The 18,205-nt window shown below is 35.8% G+C and overlaps 1 protein-coding gene across 1 annotated transcript in view; it reads left to right on the top strand.

Annotated features, from left to right (window-relative positions):
* The window catches only part of SEMA3E (semaphorin 3E), a 279,658-nt gene that overhangs the window by 207,957 nt on the left and 53,496 nt on the right, over nucleotides 1–18,205 (top strand). The window lies entirely within an intron of this gene.

The raw sequence follows: 18,205 nt of genomic DNA, 5'->3' as shown, positions 1-18,205 counted from the left end.
TTTTTGAGACGGAGTTTCGCTCTTGTTACCCAGGCTGGAGTGCAATGGCGCGATCTCGGCTCACCACAACCTCCGTCTCCTGGGTTCAAGCAATTCTCCTGCCTCAGCCTCCCGAGTAGCTGGGATTACAGGCACGCACCACCATGCGCAGCTAATTTTTGTATTTTTAGTGGAGACGGGGTTTCACCATGTTGACCAGGATGGTCTCGATCTCTTGACCTTGTGATCCACCTGTCTCGGCCTCCCAAAGTGCTGGGATTATAGGCGTGAGCCACCGCGCCCGGCCACATGTTTTATATATATATATGTGTGTGTGTGTGTGTGTATGTATGTACAAACACACTCACACACTCACATATGTTAGAGAACTACCATAAAATATAAAACCTAACTTTTGAATAGTAACATATATCATAAGAAAAAGTATTTCAGCTAAAAGTTTCAGATTGTCAAATATAGTATTGATATTATGATCCTCACATAAACAAATTGTGTTATATAAACACATCATGAAATAATTTAACATCAATGTAGTCTATACAAAGAAAAGCTCCAGCATGAGCTCAACTTGTTGCTACTTATAAGTTGAATATTGACTTTGTAATATACACAGAAAATGACATATTACATATAAAGAGGGAAAGAAAAACATTTATTTAGTAATTTGGAAAATAAATTAGGAAACCACCCAGCAATCCTGTTACTCAGTATATACTCAAATGATTATAAATTATTCTATTATAAAGACACATCCACACCTATGTTTATTGCAGCACTGTTCACAATTGCAAAGACTTGGAACCAACCCAAATGCCCATCAAGGATGGACTGGATAAAGACAACATGGCACATATACACCACGGAATACTATGCAGCCATAAAAAATGGTGAGTTCATGTCCTTTGCAGGGACATAGATGAAACTGCAACCATCATTCTCAGCAAACTGACAAGAACAGAAAACCAAACATCGCACGTTCTCACTCATAAGTGGGAGTTGAACAATGAGAACACATGGACACACTGAGGAGAACATCACACACTGGGGCCTTGAGGGTGGGGGCTGGGGAAGAATAGCAGGGGGTGGGAGAACTGGGGCGGCATAGCACTAGGAGAAATACCTAATGTAGATGGCGAGGAGATGGAAGCAGCAAACCACCACCATGGCACGTGTATACCTGTGTAACAAATGTGCACAATCTGCACATGTGCTGCAGAACTTAAAATATAAAAAATTGTTATTATAAATAAAAATATTAAGTATAGATTTTAAAATCTATGAAATGTTCTTAAATTATATTTTTCCCAAAATAATGAGGTTTAACTGAGATCATAATTAACAGTGAAATGTGTTCTAACTGTTCTTATGTCTAGCTTTAATAAGCTATAGATCTATAAAAACATTTGCACTACACCCACAAATAAAATCCTTATTTGCTCCATGTTGTATTGTCTTTGTCTTGTACCCTCATTTACAATTAACTCTTCACATTTAACACCTCTAAAAATTGTGTAAATCAATACTTCAAAATTTTAGATTTCTTTCTCTTTTTTAAAATTATTATACTTTAAGTTTTAGGGTACATGTGCAGATCTTGCAGGAATATTACATAGATAATACACACGCCATGGTGGTTTGCTGCCTCCATCCCCACTGTCACCTACATTAGACATTTCTCCTAATGTTATCCCTCCCCAATCTCCACACCCCCTGCTATCTTTCCCCTAGCCTCCACATCCCCCAACTGACCCCAGTGTGTGATGTTCACCTCCCTGTGTCCATGTGTTCTCATTGTTCAACTCCCACTTATGAGTGAGAACATGTGGTGTTTGGTTTTCTGTTCTTGTGTCAATTTGCTGAGAATAATGGTTTCCAGATTCATCCATGTCCCTGCAAAGGACATGAACTCATCCTTTTTAATGGCTGCATAGTATTCCATTGTGTATATGTGCCATATTGTCTTTATCCAGTCTATCCTTGATGGGCATTTGGGTTGGTTCCAAGTCTTTGCTATTGTAAACAGTGCCACAATAAACTTGTGTGCATGTGTCTTTATAATAGAATGATTTATAATCCTTTGGGTATGTACCCAGTAATGGGATTGCTGGGTCAAATGGTATTTCTAGTTCTAGATCCTTGAGGATTCGCCCCACTGTCTTCCACAATGGTTGTGCTAATTTACACTCCCATCAACAGTGTAAAAGCGTTCCTATTTCTCCACATACTCTCCAGCATCTGTTGCCTCCAGATTTTTTAGTGATCACCATTCTAACTGGTGTAAGATAGTATTTCAATGTGGTTTTGATTCGCATTTCTCTAATGACCATTGATGATGAGCATTTTTTCATATGTTTCTTGGCCACATAAATGTCTTCTTTGAAAAGTACCTGTTCATATCCTTTGCCTACTTTTGGATGGGGTTGTTTTTTTCTTGTAAATTTGTTTAAGTCCTTTGTAGATTCTGAATATTAGTCCTTTGTAAGATGGGTAGGTTGCAAAAATTTTTCCCCATTCTGTTGGTTGCCGGTTCACTCTAATGATTGTTTCTTTTGCTGTGCAGAAGCTCTTAAGTTTAATTAGATCCCATTTGTCTATTTTGACTTTTGTTGCTGTTGCTTTTGATGTTTTAGTCACGAAGTTCTTGCCTATGTTTATATCCTGAAATGGTATTGCCTCAATTTTCTTCTAGGGTTTTTATGGTGTTAGATCTTACGTTTAAATCTTTAATTCATCTGGAGTTAATTTTTGTATAAGGTGTAAGGAAGAAGTCCAGTTTCAGCTTTCTGCATATGACTCTCCACTTTTCCCAATACTATTTATTAAACAGGGAATCCTTTCCCCATTGCTTGTTTTTGTCAGGTTTGTCAAAGATCAGATGGTTGTAGATGTGCGGCACTGCTTCCAAGGCCTCTATTTTGTTCCATTGGTCTATATCTCTATTTTGGTTCCAGTACCATGCTGTTTTGATTACTGTAGCTTTGTAGTATAGTTTGAAGTCAGGTACTTTGATGCCTTCAGCTTTGTTGTTTTTTTGTTTGTTTGCTTAGGACTGTCTTGGATATGCAGACTCTTTTTTGGTTCCAGGTGAACTTTAAGGTGGTTTTTTTCCAGTTCTGTGAAGAAGGTCAATGGTAGCTTGATGGGGATAGCATTGAATCTGTAAATTACTTTGGGCAGTATGGCCAATTTTACGATATTCATTCTTCCTAACCATGAGCATGGAATGTTTTTCCATCTGTTTGTTTCCTGTGTTACATCCTTGAGCAGTGGTTTGTAGTTCTCCTTGAAGAGGTCCTTCACATGGCTTGTTAGCTGTATTCCTAGTATTTTATTCTCTTTGTAGCAATTATGAATGGGAGTTTGCTCTTGATTTGGCTCTCTGATTGTCTGTTGTTGGTGTATAGGAATGCTTGTGATTTTTGCACATTGATTTTGTATCCTGAGACTTTGCTGAAGTTGCTTATCAGCTTAAGAAGATTTTAAACTGAGACGATGGGGTCTTCTAAATATACATGATGTCATCTGCAAATAGAGACAATTTGACTTCCTCTTTTCCTAATCGAATGACATTTATTTCTTTTTCTTGCCTGATTGCTCTGGCTAGAACTTCCAGTACTATGTTGAATAGTAATGGTGAGAGAGGGCATCCTTGTCTAGTGCCAGTTTTCAAAGGGAATGCTTCCAGTTTTTGCCCATTCAGCATGATATTGGCTGTGGGTTTGTCATAAATAGCTTTTATTATTTTGAGATGTGTTCCATCAATACCTAGTTTATTGGGAGTTTTTAGGATAAAGCGCTGTTGAAGTTTGTCAAAGGCCTTCTCTGCATCTATTGAGATAATCATGTGGTTTTTGTCTTTGGTTCTGTTTATATGATGGATTACATTTATAGATTTGCGTATGTTGAACCAGCCTTGCATCCCTGGGATGAAACCTACTTGATCGGCTGTTGTACTTCCCTGGTGAGGCAGTGCCCCACCCTGCGCATTGTTTTACCCTCCTTGGGCTACACTCACTGTCCAACCAGTCAGTCCCATTGAGATGAGCTTGGTACCTTGGTTGGAAATACAGAGATTGCTTGCCTTCTGAATTGCTCTCGCTGGGAATCAGGCTCTAGAACTGTTCCTATTTGGCCATCTTGGTGAAAGTCCCCAAAATTTTAGATTTTTTAAATCTGAAAGCTATCTTATAGAACACAGAAAGTACTAATAATTCAGTAAGTATTTTGAGATGTATTTTTATGGAATAGATATTTTTGTGAGTGTTCAGAATGAATTTTAATGGAATAGATATTTTTGTGAGTGTTTAGAATGTGAAAGCTTCTCTATTAATTTAAAAGATGCTTCTAAACTAATTGGGAAACATTGCTAAGACTGTAGTACTTCAACTTGATGCAGAAACTTTAGTTAGGAGCTTGTCATAAATAAAGATCACAAGAAGTTCAGTTAGTAAATCTGGGATATGAGAAAGAGTCAATGTTGTAAATAGTCAGTCCGGGAGTGACTTTTATAGGTGATTCACTGGAAACATGCTGTGAAATGTAAACCATCATAAGACACTCAGTTCCCTTTGTAAGTGTATTAGTTGGAAGCAACCTCCCAAAATACATATTACTTTTACATTTTAATGTTCTTTCTTTTCCAAAAATGATAATCATTTTGTTTTTTAATTGCTTACTTTGAACAAGACATTTTTAACCCAGATCAATTCATATAATCTCTGCAACAAATGTGTGACTTTAGTACTAGTTCAATGCCCCTTTTCAGAGGTGTCTTTCTATGCAAATGAGAATTTGGACCCAGTTATGTTTAAATATCCACTTCTTTTTTTAAATATATGAATTATTTTTCTTTTTTATGTATGTGCAATTATAAATAGTGTTCATTGACCATTTTTCACATCAAATCTTTTTTTATAAGAAATAACAAGTGAAAAACATTAATGTACTTAAAATTACTTCTTGAAAAATTCAATATATGTACAATGCAAAAATTGCAAAAGTCCGAATACTCAGAAAGATATAAAATGCCTAGCAAAAGTTTTCAGAAGCTACTGTCCTGAACCCTAGCACCAAACCCTGCCCAAATATATTATTACTTTCTTGAGTGATTTGAAAAATTAAAATAAGATTTATGCATTCAATGTGTAATTGTACTATAAATTTTTTTATCTGTGTTGATCAGCATGGTGGATATCTTTTTTTCCTATTACATGTGGCAGAGAAAGACTTGTGCATTTATCTTGGTTTAGAATAAATTCTAATCAGGAGAATTTCTTGATAAAATGATCAAGCTCTCTTTGAAATTAATAGGCATCCCTAAATTAATTTTCAAAATCATGACACTAATTTATGCTCTGAAATGCATCTATGATTGCCTAATCTATGTCAATTTTGTGTATCTATCTACCTATATATCTATGTATATGTATTTTTTTTCAATTACTCTTACCAGTAAAATGACAATACATTGTTTCATTTAGGTGATAATGCTTTTAAGTCCTTTGACAATTATTGCTAAATTGTTTTCCACAGGTTATACCATTTCATACTTTTATTAGCAAAGTGTGAGAACATCTCTTTCAACATTCTTTCACTCCCAGATGTTATTATAACTTTTTATTTCTTTTATTTTGATAGTCAATAAATGTTTCATTTGACTTATTACTAATTGTATTAACAGTAATAACTAACTCTAAGTAATATTTCTTCTATTTAATTCATGCTCTATTGTCATGCAACAAAAACCACTCAAAGGCAATTGTGTAAAACCATTTTTAAATAGTAATGGATTCTGTGGGTCAGGGATTTATTAAGGGCCTGGTGGAGGTGGCTTGTTTCTCATCCACAGTTGTTAGGGGTTCGGCTGAGAATATTCAAATGGCTGCAGACTGGACTTGTCTGGAGACTTCTTCATTCATATGTCTGGTAATTGTGCTGTGATGATTCAAAGGCTGCGCGCTGTACTGGGACGGACTTTGAATTAGAAAATTTACACATGGCCCCTCCAAGTAGTCTGGACTTTTTTGAAAAATAATTTATTTATTATACTTTAAGTTCTGGGGTACATGTTCAAATCATGCAGGTTTGTTACATAGGTATACACTTGCCATGGTGGTGGTTTGCTGCATCCATTGCCCCGTCATCTACATTAGGTGTTTCTCCTAATGCTGTCCATCCCCAATTCCCTCACCGCCTGCTATTCCTCCCCTAGTCCATCCCCACCCCCAGGCCCCGGTGTGTGATGTTTCCCTCCCTGTGTCCATGTGTTCTCATTGTTTATCACCCACTTATGAGTGAGAATATGCAGTGTTTGGTTTTCTGCTCTTGTGTCAGTTTGCTGAGAATGATGGTTTCCAGTTTCATCCACGTCCGTGGTAGCTGGATTCCAAGAGGGAGCATTCTGGAAAAACAAAAAAATCAATTAATTGGAGAGTGAATGGGCATTACCTGCACAGAAAAGCACATTGGATAATAGACCTCGTTACAGCTATTGCTGGAAAATACAATCAGCCACATTAATTTCTTTTATGTTATTGAGCTAGAATATTTTCTCCCAAATTTGCCACCTATATGTCCTTTATTAACTTATTACTTATTAACACCAATTGTCAAGAATGTCTTTTGGAAATTACCCATTAATACCACTTGCTTGGGCTGGGTACAGTGACTCATGCTTGTAATCCCAGCATTTTGGGAGGCTGAGGCAGGAGGATCACTTGAGGTCAGGAGTTCAAGACCAGCCTGGCCAACATGGCAAAATCCTGTCTCTACTAAAATTACAATTAGCTAGGCATGGTGGCACCTTTGTATAATCCCAGCTACTTGAGAGACTGAGGCAGGAGAATGGCTTGAACTCTGGAGGGGGAGGTTGTAGTGAGCTGAGATTGTGCCACCTTTCTAGAACAAATATGATAACCCTTAATCATATTGTATTAATTTTTTAATGTACTTATTAGTGTTTCCAACTCAAATTAAGCAATATTAATTTTTTTCTAATAAAAATGCAACTTTCCAAGGAACTTTAACCCTATAGTAATTAATTTTTAAATTTCATATGTTGAGAGACATTCCTTCTAAAGGCTTTATTTTTTTTTTTTTTTGAGACGGAGTTTCGCTCTTGTTACCCAGGCTGGAGTGCAATGGCGCGATCTCGGCTCACCGCAACCTCCACCTCCTGGGTTCAGGCAATTCTCCTGCCTCAGCCTCCTGACTAGCTGGGATTACAGGCACGTGCCACCATGCCCAGCTAATTTTTTGTATTTTTAGTAGAGACGGGGTTTCACCATGTTGACCGGGATGGTCTCGATCTCTTGACCTCGTGATCCACCCGCCTCGGCCTCCCAAAGTGCTGGGATTACAGGCGTGAGCCACCGCGCCCGACCCCTACTTTATTTTATTTCTTGCCATTGAAATTATTTACCAAATATAGTTCAACCATTAAAATCTTATTAGCTATTAAAATGTAGTTAATACATTAAAGGAAAAATATCCTACTATATTATATATTAATTGCAGAAACCTACTCATTTGGGCTTTTCTTTTTCTTTCTTTTCTTTTAGCAATACAACAAAATTTTATTTCAGAGTTCCAAGAGGCCACCATTAATAATCAGAGTTTTCATGCAGTGACTATGTGGCCACTTCATTTTCTATTTTGTTCAACTCAGTTATTTTGTGTAATGAACTTTGCCCATTTGTCTTTGAAATGTATTCCTTGGTTATAACAACTTTTGGTTTTATATAACATTTTAATTTTCAAAGATTTCACATCAATTTTTCGCTCTTTTTTTTTTCATTTTTATTTTACTTGAAGTTCTGGAATACATGTGCTGAACCTGCAGGTTTGTTACACAGGTATACATGTGTTGAGGTGGTTTGCTGCACCCATCAACCCGTCATCTAGGTTTTAAGCCCCACATGCATTTGTCCTAACGCTCTCCCTCCCCTTTCCTCTCACTCCTCGATAGGGCCCAGTGTGTGATGTTGCCGTCCCTGTGTCCATGTGTTCTCATTGTTGAACTCCTGCTTATGTGGGAGACCATGAGATGTTTAGTTTTCTGTTCCTGTGTTAGTTTGCTGAGGATGGTGGTTTCCAGCTTCATCCATGTCCCTGCAAAGGACATGAACCCATTCTTTTTTACGGCTGCATATATTCCATGGTATTCATTTGGGCTTTTTTTTTTTTTTTTTTTTTTAAGTATCACACAGGCTGGAGTGCAGTGGTGCAATTTCAGCTCACTGCAACCTCTGTCTCCCAGATTTAAGCCATTCTCCTGCCTCAGCCTCCCAGGTAGCTGGGACTACAGGCATGCACCACTATGCCCAGCTAATTTTTGTATTTTTAGTAGAGACAGGTTTTCACCATGTTGGCCAAGCTGGTCCTGAACTCCTGGCCTCAAGTGATCCAACCTCCTCGACCTCCCGAAGTGCTGGGATTACAGGTGTGAGCCACTATGCCCAGACCATTTTGGCTTTTCTATGTTAAATTGACAAGTGAAGAGTCTATTTCCTTAATTTTTATGGAGTTTAAAAAAAGACTAGCACACATCATACTTTCTATATTCAATACTGATTGAATACCTGAAACATAGTAAGCTTCTTAAAGGTTTGTTAAATTATCCATAAGTACGTAATCACAATGCAATGTAAATAATGCTATAAGAGATATACAGCATCATCCATGGGAGAAATTTTGATTGGAGATGGCTCAGATAATATCAGTGAGGTCATTTTTTCCTCAGTAAAGTCGTTTTTAAACAGCATTTATTTTTGAATAAGTAGGAGTTAGTGTCATAGGAAAACAAATGAATAAACAACCTAATGGAATGCCCCTTCCCCAATAATCTAATAGCTGTGGGGACTATCATGTATGGAGCTTTATAGAAAGTCACTTGAGTGACTGGACTGTGGATTGGATGAGGGAGACAGGGAGGGGGGACTATGAGAGAAAAAGCTTGCGGGCAAACTGTGAAGGGCCTGAACTGCCCATTCTTGAGGTTAGACTTCCTTCAAAAACAGAAGCACTGCAAGGTTTTTCAAAAAGAGACTGGCATGGTTATATTTGAAAAGTTGGTGAGGATGACATAGGCAGCAAAGGATGATGTTTCTCCAGTAGAAGCAGGCTTCAGAAAAACATTATCAGATTTGAAGGATATTTGCTTAAAATACTCTAGGATACCCTGGCATACATAGCCAGCAGGCAGAGCTGTCAATGTGGAATTTAAGAGTTTGAGCAGGTGAGTGTGGGAGTTGTAATACTGGCATGAAGTGAGGTCACTTAGGGTTATGAAGAGAAAGGAATTCTGACATAATGACTAGAGATACACAAAGGAAAGAAAAACATTATTTTGCCTTCAAATATAGCTTTAAGCAAATATTTATTAAAAGTTTTAGGAATAAGACAATTGAGATTAGTTATATGTATTATATTTATGTGCCAAATTGTTTAAAAATGCTAGTAACATCTGTTAGCTATTCCAATGATATGAAAGGACTTACAAACATTTGAAAATGAAATTTAATAAATTGTAAAATTATTATTTTGGAAAAAATCTTAATATATATTTTGGGGCCTTGATTATGCATTAAGTACCTTTAAAATGATGCTCAACCACACCTAACAACATACATACACCCGTAAAACTGTGAATGAATATGCAACTGTAAGTCAGAAGACTCTGAGACTTGCTAAGCCTCACCCTGCCTCTGAATCCTCACCTATAAAAAGAAAATAATATTTGTGGAAAATATTATTGACCCTCTTTACTTCACAGGTTTACTTTGAGGATGAAACAAGATAAATACATGCAAAATTATTTCCTAAATTTTAAAGTATGATACAACTATATTACTTTTTTAGCGAAAAAATGTTAAGAAGCAATTAAAATAGAAAACTACTAGCCTTAAAATCAAAATATTTACTTGCTGTTTTACTCCTGTTTTGCATTTTTCTTCTGCTTGTTTATTTAGTCTTTGGGAAAGGTTTCAAATATCCTTGAATACATATTTTTATTGCTTGGCAGGAGAAAGGAAAAAAGAAATAGCAGAGTGAGTCACATTCAAAATTAATTTGTGATACACGTTATCATGTAGCTATTATTTAAAGAATTAAACTGCATTTTATGTTTGTGACATTGTGTAACATTCTGCATTTTTGCCTGTTTCCATTATTGACAGAAATATATGCAATGAACATTGTATGTTTTACTATTTTTCTCTAACATTAGAAATAGCTAATAAAATAAATGATTATTTGTTTTGTCCTGTAGTGCTTATAATATTCTAGTTGATTTCTAAGGTATTTCAGAGTATCAGTGGCACTGAGGACAAGCAAAAGAGTATTAGTTCATGAAGCTGATTTGCGAATGGGAATCTTTCATTTTATTGAGTTGGCATTATATTTGACACCTGCTGTGCAATGACGCACACCTATTGAAAAGAGCTTACAGCAGGCATTGGGTTCTGAGGGCATCCCTCAAGGCCTAAAAAGGAAAGCTCCCTAGGAAAGGTCTACCATTTATACTTCAGAGACACTTTTTCTGACAAACACATGTATCTGCCCACATTAGTGGTTACTTTCAAGCACAAGAGAAGCCATTGAAAACTTTCTCCATATCACACTGAAACAGAAAATGCAGCCCACATGTTAATACTGGGAATGCCTTGTAAATTTAAAACATACTACTCAGGCAGAAATTCCAGCTGTTAAAACAGAGATAATAGAAAGCCAGTTTAAGTCGTGACCAACATTCTCAATAGGGTTAAACACCAACATTACACATTGCTTGAACCATAAAGGCGATTGCTTTGGGGTCACTGACAATGTCATCATGGCTCAAGTTTTCTGGTTGGTTTGGTTGCTGAAGTCTACTTTATGGGAGAATTTTATCACTGGCTTTTTAGTACTTTATTGAATTCTGCACTACATGAAACACTACATTTAAGACCACAATGAATTCTGAAAATAATATGAGAAACTTCCTTCTGGAATATATAGCTAATATTGAAGTTAGCTTGATCTATGCAAAACAAATCGATAAAGGTTTGAAAGCTGCCTGCTTTCCATTGTACTATTAATAGTATCCAGTTTATAGTAAATTTTCTTCCTTTATTCTACTTTAAAAAAATGTCCACATCTCAGTTGTATCAAGTTGCAAAAATATTGGACTGAGACCTGAGGAACTCAGATAAATTGGATCAATGTATCTTTCTGTCATGTGTAACTTCACAAGGGAAAGCAAGCTTCAGTACTAAAACCAACCGTGGATCAATGAAATTATCAAAAACTACTGTCAAGCCAGTTATTTGAAAAAAAGGGAAAACACAGGTCTTACTTTCAATTCAGTATTGAAGTTTAATGATCGAACACCACAACATCGAAAGAATACCTTTAACTCATCAATTAAAAAAAAGAAAAAGAAAAAAAGAAAGAAAGAAAAAGTCATGTGGGCAAAAGGGAAACATTAATTAGCAATTGATTTTACCTCCTTGTTTCATCTCCACATTACCTTCAAATTACATGCTGTCACTAACAAGGTCTTTGGGGATAAAATAATAAATCATTTTTATATTTCAATATTTGATTTTTTTTAATAAGTGCCACATCATGCTATGTTATGTTCAACAGAAACTTTAATATATTAATCCTTGCAAGAGTCCATCATAAATTGTAAAAGTATATATTAATATAATAGTATATTATCTTTATTGGGTATCTGGGGAAATTAAGAATGTGTCTATTCTTCCTTTAGTTGTTCTACCAATCTAATAAGTTTTACTAAAGCCAATGGCAATCAAAATATAGAAAAAAATAGAAGTATGATTTTTCTATCTAGGCAGTCCCAAGGAAGCATGTACAACATAGCATAATAACTTTTACATATGCTCTAATGTAAACATACCTATCCACAACAATGTTTTTGTAAGTTTTTAATAATTTGAGCTTTTATTTTAGAGTCAAGAGTCCATGTGCAGGTTTGTTATGTGTGAATATGTACTGAGGTTTTGGATCTGATTAATCTCATTGCTCAGGTATTAAGAGTAATCCCCAAGGGTTAGTTTTTCAACCCTTGACTCCCTTGCTCCTTGTAGTGATTCTCAGTGTCTATATTGTTGAGTATGTTCTGTAAGTGAGAACATGTGATATTTGGTTTTCTGTTCCTACATTAACTTGCTTAGAATAATGGCCTCCAGCTACATTCATGTTGCCTCAAAGGAATTATTTTATTCTATTTATGACTGCATGGTACTCCATGGTTTCTATGTACCAGATTTTCTTTATCCAATCCACTCCTGATGGGCACCTGTGTTGATTCCATGTCTTTGCTATGGTGAATAATGCTGCAATGAACTTAAAATGCATGTGTCTTATTGGTAGAATGATTTATTTTCCTTTGGGCATATACCCAGTAATGGGATTGCTGCGTTGAATGGTAGTTCTGTTTTAAGTTCTTTGAGAAATCTCTAAACTGATTTCTACAGTGGCTGAACCAACCTCACCAGCAACTATTATTTACCGACTTTTTAATAATAGCCATTCTGACTGGGTGGGATGGTATCTCATTGTGGTTTTGATTTGCATTTCTCTGATGATTAGTGATGTGGAATATTTTTTCTTGTGTTTATTGGCTATTTGTATGTCTTCTTTTGCGAGGTGTTCGTGTCTTTTGCCTAGTTTTTAGTGGGGTTGTTTTTTGCTTTTGAATTAAGTTCCTTATAGATCCTGGATATTAAACCCTTGTTGGATGCATAGATTATGAATATTTTCTCCCATTCTGCAGGTTGTCTGTACTCTGTTGATAGTTGCTCTTGTTGTGTAGAATCTCTTTGGTTTATTTAGATCCTACTTGTTAATTTTTGTTTTTGTTGCAATTAGTTTTGAGGGCTTAGTCATAAATTCTTTGCCAAGGCTGATGTGAAGAACGCAGTTACCTAGGTTCTTCTCCTAGGATTCCTCCAGTTTGAGTCTTACATTTAAATATTTAATCTATTTTGAGTTAATTTTTGTATATATGATGAGGGGTAAGGGCCCAGTTTTATTCTTTTGCATATGGCTAGCCAACAATCTCAGCACCTTATTGAACAGGGAATCCTTTCCTCATTACTTATTTTTTGTTAACTTTGACAAAGATTGGACGGCCGTAGATGTGTGGCTTTATTTCTGAGTTCTCTATTCTGTTGCATTCATATGTGTTTATATTTTTGTACCAGTATCTTGCTGTTTTAGTTACTGTAGCCTTGTAGTATAGTTGGAAGTCCAGTAGTGTAATGCCCCTGGCTTTGTTCTTTTTACTTAGGATTTCTTTAGCTATTAGGGCTCTTTTTTTTTTTTCATTCCACATGAATTTTTAGAATAGTTTGTTTTTTCTAATTTTATGAAAAATGATGTTGGTAGATTGAGAGGGATAGCATTGAATCTGTAGACTGCTTTGGGCAGTGTGATCATATTAATAGTATTGGTTCTTTTTATCCATGAGCATGAAATGTTTTTTCCTTTGTTTGTGTCATCTATGACTTCTTTCAGCAGTGTTTTTTAGTTTTCCATATACACAACTTTCACCTTCTTGCTTTGGTGTATTTCTAGGTATTTTCTGTTTTTGTGGGTATTATAAATGAGATTGGATTCTTGAATTGGCTTACAAGTTGAATATTATTGATGTACAGAAATGCTACTGATTCTTGTACATTGGTTTTGTGTCCTGAACTTATTGAAGTTGTTTATCTGTTCAAGGAGCCTCTTAGCAGAGTCTTTAGGGTTGTCTAGATATAGAATTATACTTGTTTTGCTTTCTTGGATGTTAACATTATACCAATCACCACTTGAAAAAACATTAATGGTTTTCGTATGTCAGTCAGTTTGTATCTGTAATAAAGAAGGGTCACGCAAGAAAGGAAATAACACAATTTGTTTCTGGAAAGGTATTAATTATTCAGACAGAAAAGTAGTTTATTGAGTGCTCATTCTGTGCCAGATATTTTATTAGATACAGTAGATTCAAAGATAAATGTCACATGGACAGTTTACTCAAGGAAATCCCACAAAGTAGTAGAGAAGAGAGACAAATAAACATACAATTATAATGCAGGGTGGTAAACGCGATATAACATGAATTAATTGAACACTGTAGGAGGATACAAAAAGGGAAAATGAAGAATACAAAGGCAAGGTAAGGGATCAGATCAGCAGTTCTGGGGATGATAAAGGATGTGCTCAATTTTTGATATTATATGAGCATTTTTATCCTAAACACATTGATGATACCAGCAAGGGATATTCAGAATGATATCCAAGCTAGAAAAGTTCAGAATGACTGGTGCACAGACTATAAAGGCAGCATTTTAGAGATAAAAATGTTCATAATTACCTAAGTACATATAAAGTCCCTTATATAAAATTATAGAGGCTTAATACTTTATTCTGGAGACTATGGGTCGTCAATGAATGATTTTTTAACCAGAGGAATGATAAGAAAAAAATCCACATTTCAGAACTCTTTGCATCAGAATACAGACTTGATGGCTGGGACTCAGAGACTGTTCAGGAGGCTGGTGTTAAAATCAAGGTGATAAGTAGTAAAGGAGCAAAATAAATAAGTGCCAGAAAGCAGGTAACAGTGTCAAATATTGAAGAAAGGAGCTGTAAAAATAGGAGAGAAAAGTATATTTTGGATAATTTTATGAAGAAAATAGAGCTAGTTTGGGGATTCGTTTATTGCTATGTTTCTAGTTCCAGGCTTAGTTTCTGGCATACAGAATACATTTTTTTTTTCAAGTATTGAGTAGTATAATGTTAACATCCAAGAAAGTAAAACAGATAGTCACGTCTGCAGCAGCTCATTAATAACTGGTAACACATAGAGGTCAAAGTTCCAGAATTTTAAAAAAGTATCGATACAGTGGAAGACCCCTCCATTATACATGGATGGAGAACTGATTCATATTACCAATGGCAGTTACTTCCCAAAATGCAAGCAGCCACATCCACCCTCCTTCAGGGGATAGATCCACTATACTTGTTATGAGATCAGCTACATTGTCACTGGAGACTGATATCCAGCCACCCTCCCACACATGGTAGAGGCTGACAGCACCTCCCGAGTAGGCATCTCTGTAGGTCATGGCCCCATCCCTCCATCTTCAAAGCAAGCATTTCTAGATTTTGTTTTTCTCACACTGCATCATCCCGGTTGGCTCTCTGCTTTTATCGTCATATCTTACCTTTTAAGGACTCATGTGATTATATGGGTCTACCTGGATAAGTCAGGTAGTCTTCCTACCTCAAGGTATTTCACTTGATCAGATGTGTAAAGTCCCTTTTGCCACGTAAGCTAACATACTCACAGGTTCCAGGAATTATAACAATGACATCTTTGAGGCTCCATTATTTTGCCTATTATGGAAGGAATTACTCAATTAAGGTAAAGAGATTTTGGAAGCTTCTTGCAAATTGAGTGTGGTGATGGAGATTTAATGACCAAGAAAGAAGGATTTTAGAAGATGTGGTAGAAAGGATTGTGAGGAGCCATAAAATTAGGCCAGAAATGTGGTTTTAGTATTCATATTGTCTCTAATTAAGATGACCTTTCCAAATGGAGCTCTCTGTGCTATGTAACATCATACTGTAGTAATGTAAATGTTAATCCAAAAATCAAGTTTTAGGACAGGGTCAAAGATTACCTGTGCAAAGTGATTAGACAGAGGAATTACAGTACTTTCATGTGTTCAAAGCACATCTTCATTATTTTGTTACAAATATAGTCTTCAAAGAACACATTACAATATTCTTTAAATTTGAGAAGTATCCCAATCTACAATCTAATCTGACGTTGCCTAGCCTTTTGTGTTATTAGACTCCTGGAGCATTATTAACCATCTGTTGTAATGCACTGATAAAATGAATATATCCCCAGTAGATTTGGACCTTTCTTCTCTTTCTATATAAACAGAATGGTACTTTTCTGCTGTAGGGATGTTCCAATAGCTTACATTTTTTAAAAAAGCATTAATGGGCTAATAAAGTATAATCTGCAGAAAACATGCATTTTATTTTTTATATTTTTATTTTTCCACAGGTTATTGGGGTACAGGTGGTATTTGGTTACATGAGTAAGTTCTTTAGTGGCGATTTGTGAGATTTGGGTGCACCCATCGCCCTAGCAGCAGCAGTATATATACACTGTACCCTATTTTAAAAATCAAAATGATAGCTATGTCTATCCTTTAAGGTATTGAAAATGTACATGCCTCATAGTGATGCAGAAAGCAAACCAGAAGAGTTTAATTAACCTGCTTGTTTATTATTTTAAAATGATTACTTTTGACTTAGTTTTAGCCATTAATCAAATAAATGTGAGATAGGTATTTGAAGTCTTCTGGAGAAAAGTAAGAAGGGAGGGTTTAGTCAAGGTACATTTGAGTTTTTATCTGAGACATACATTTCTGAGAATGCATGCATATTCAATATTCAAAGCTCAAGTATTCTCAGTGTCAAACTTAGGATTTTTATAAGAGAGTATATCCTTTCACAGACAAAGGTAGATTTACGTATTGCCCAGATCTGTGTCTCCTACGTAACTAAAAATTTCAGGATGATTCCTGGAGTTATTCAATTGTTTTCAAAATGTTAGCATTGCAGGTTTCTTGGTGTATATAGTTTCTTGTTGACTCAATCAACTTTTTTTGAAAGTTGAACACACTGGTATGTCAGATATTTAGTACCACAGTCACATGCTGAAATTTAGTTAAATATAGCCTCAGGAACCTATATTATAATTTCTACTTATGAAAACCTGTAACTTTTCTAAGAAATAGTGAGTGCATCTTATTCATCTATGCCTGCAGTTTTACAGACTCTGGGATTCTCTTGATCTAAAAGTTCATTCAGTTTTCATTTTCTATTTGCTTCACCCATTTTACAGTTTAAACAAATGTATTAAAATTATTTGAATAAGTAAGCAATGTACATGTATTGTTCTTGCCATTTCAATTTTAGTATATGAGGTGTCTAATTATATCCATTAGGTAAAATGACCTCATCAGTCATTAGAGATCAAAAGTTGAATTAAGCTATAGAAAATGTTGATTTTTGAAAGCAGCCCAGTATCTGTCAGCTTTCCATGACCTTTATGTTTGACTATAGCAGAACAAACATAGTGTGTATATCCCTGATCTATCTATATTTTATAAAGGGGCAAACAAGTATTGTATTCATATACTTGGTTGTTTCCTCCTCCAGGTAATGCTGTGGGTCTGTTTTGCAAAATTTGATGTAACTTCTTCAGCAAAAGTATTAGCTGGGCAGAGCTATAATTTTTTCTCATTTGGACAAACTTATTCTCATGTCATTGCAAACTGCCATCTGCAGGAAGTAAACACAAAATGTTTTTCTATTTGCTGTCATTCATGCTTTCTTCAAATTGGTGTATAGAATCTACATAGGCAAAACATTTTTGGCTTAAGATATAAGTTTAGCCATACCTCTGGGTCAAGAGGCCGCATTTGTTCTATAGGCTATGTTTTAAATCCAGGGATAAGACTGGATGGTAATAGTGGTTGGATGAACACAGCATTTACTGAAGAGGTTTGGAAATGGCAAGATCAGGATGTGATTTTAGGGTATCATAGAGAGAAAGAGAAAATAGTGCTAAATAAGAATGGCAAGACAAAGAACAGATAATATGGGTAAATCAGGTGACTAGCATAGTTAAGATCAAGTTTGAGAGAAGTGCCCTCAACTCTCAGAGGTTACTCAGGACTTTAAGATTGTTTATAGGTTCGTGGTTCACAGATGAGCAGGTTGTACACAGCTGCCAAATTGGGCAACATCATGATGTTCTATTGCAAATTAGGTTTTTCTACAAATTTTTCAATGTTAATTTTTATTTTCACTTTTCTAAACTACTTTTTTTACCCAAACCACTTATAGTACACTTAATGGAATTTAGTTATACAAAACCACCTTTAATAAGAATTTTGAAACCTGGAACCATTAAGAGATAAGTTCTATGGTTATGTGCTTGAAATAGAAGCCAATAGGCCAGGCCTGTGACTCATGCCTGTAATCCCAGCACTTTTAGAGGCTGAGGCAGACGGATCACAAGGTTGAGATCAAGACCATCCTGGCCAACATGGTAAAACCCGTCTCTACTAAAAATACAAAAATTAGCTGGGTATGGTGGTGCATGGCTATAATCCCAGCTCCTTGGGGG

The sequence above is a fragment of the Aotus nancymaae genome, unplaced genomic scaffold, assembly GCF_030222135.1.
Source record: "Aotus nancymaae isolate 86718 unplaced genomic scaffold, 86718_ANA_hifiasm-v0.15.2.pri h1tg000002l, whole genome shotgun sequence".
Taxonomy (NCBI): Eukaryota; Metazoa; Chordata; class Mammalia; order Primates; family Aotidae; genus Aotus; species Aotus nancymaae.
This window is presented reverse-complemented; position numbering and strand designations above follow the sequence as displayed.